At 26.0% G+C, this 1,112-nt stretch overlaps 1 protein-coding gene across 1 annotated transcript in view; it reads right to left on the bottom strand.

Moving 5' to 3' along the window:
• The window catches only part of LOC123007731 (peptidyl-prolyl cis-trans isomerase CYP95-like), an 86,041-nt gene that overhangs the window by 49,697 nt on the left and 35,232 nt on the right, over positions 1-1,112 (bottom strand). Inside the window, exon 2 of the mRNA XM_044403150.1 lies at positions 554-604. The gene's annotated coding sequence lies outside the window, so the exon portion shown is untranslated. The remainder of the gene's footprint in view (positions 1-553; positions 605-1,112) is intronic.

Raw genomic sequence — 1,112 nt, 5'->3', positions numbered from 1 at the left:
ATAGAATATAGAATATAGAATATAGAATATAGAATATAGAATATAGAATATAGAATATAGAATATAGAATATAGAATATAGAATATAGAATATAGGATAGAATTTTGTTCAATAGAAGAGCAATTTTCAGCCAATAATCCGACTTCAAATAATACTATACCTGTAGTCTAGGACTTTATAGATACGTTAAACTTTACCGGGGAAAAACATTAATCTCCTGAAAGTTTGTTGAGCTTTCAGAAAGCGTCGATAAAATCAATACAGCCAAAAGCTTAACATTCTTATCAATAAAAAGTTTGAAATATTCGAATTGAAAAAAGTATTTTTGTGTTTCGCATACGCACTGAGATTTACAGTGAAATATATTTCAAGTTTTACAAACTTCGAAACGTACAAGAAAGCATTTCCAGCACCAATTTCAAAGCATCCCTAAGGTGTAGTTTGACATCTATGTGAATTTATCAACGATATAACGAAACGGAGAATCACGTCCGCAACAAATTTATATCACGAGAAAGATGATTTAACACTTAAAGAATTTTTGCACACTTACTGGTTAAGAATCTTGAGAAGGTTTCTTACACAGCCATACTCACACACAATTCTGAAACAAAAAAAACTTATTTGACATATTTAGTTTGATAAATAAATGAATTTTTCACTACTAGTTGTAAAAAGTGCCTTTATTTAGTTTGTTGCAAAGTTCTAATGGTCAATAATCATTTTACAAGAAATAAAACAAGCAAATTAAAAAAATAATTTCTTTATTCACATTTTTTTATGAATTTTATGTATTTTATTTTTGTTTACGTAATATAGAGAGAAAAATTATTCGGGCCCGGGATTGTACCTAGAACTTTTGATAATTATGACAGAAATAGTTTAAAAATTACTGAGGTAACATGTGTAAAAAAACCAAAAATAAAAGAAAACAAAAAAAAAGAAAAAAAACAGACAGAAAAGAAGAAAAGTGGAGAGAGGGGAAATTAAAAAAAAAATGTTCGAGAAAAATTGTAGTTATTTAAATTTTTGCTTAATTTTATTTATTTATTTATTATTATTTATTTGTTTTACCACAAACTTTTCATATTTTTTCCAAAATTTTTACGAAA

The sequence above is a fragment of the Tribolium madens genome, unplaced genomic scaffold (genome assembly GCF_015345945.1).
Source record: "Tribolium madens isolate multiple individuals breed KSU strain unplaced genomic scaffold, Tmad_KSU_1.1 Scaffold_3;HRSCAF=73;Tcas5.2_LG2, whole genome shotgun sequence".
NCBI lineage: Eukaryota > Metazoa > Arthropoda > Insecta > Coleoptera > Tenebrionidae > Tribolium > Tribolium madens.
This window is presented reverse-complemented; position numbering and strand designations above follow the sequence as displayed.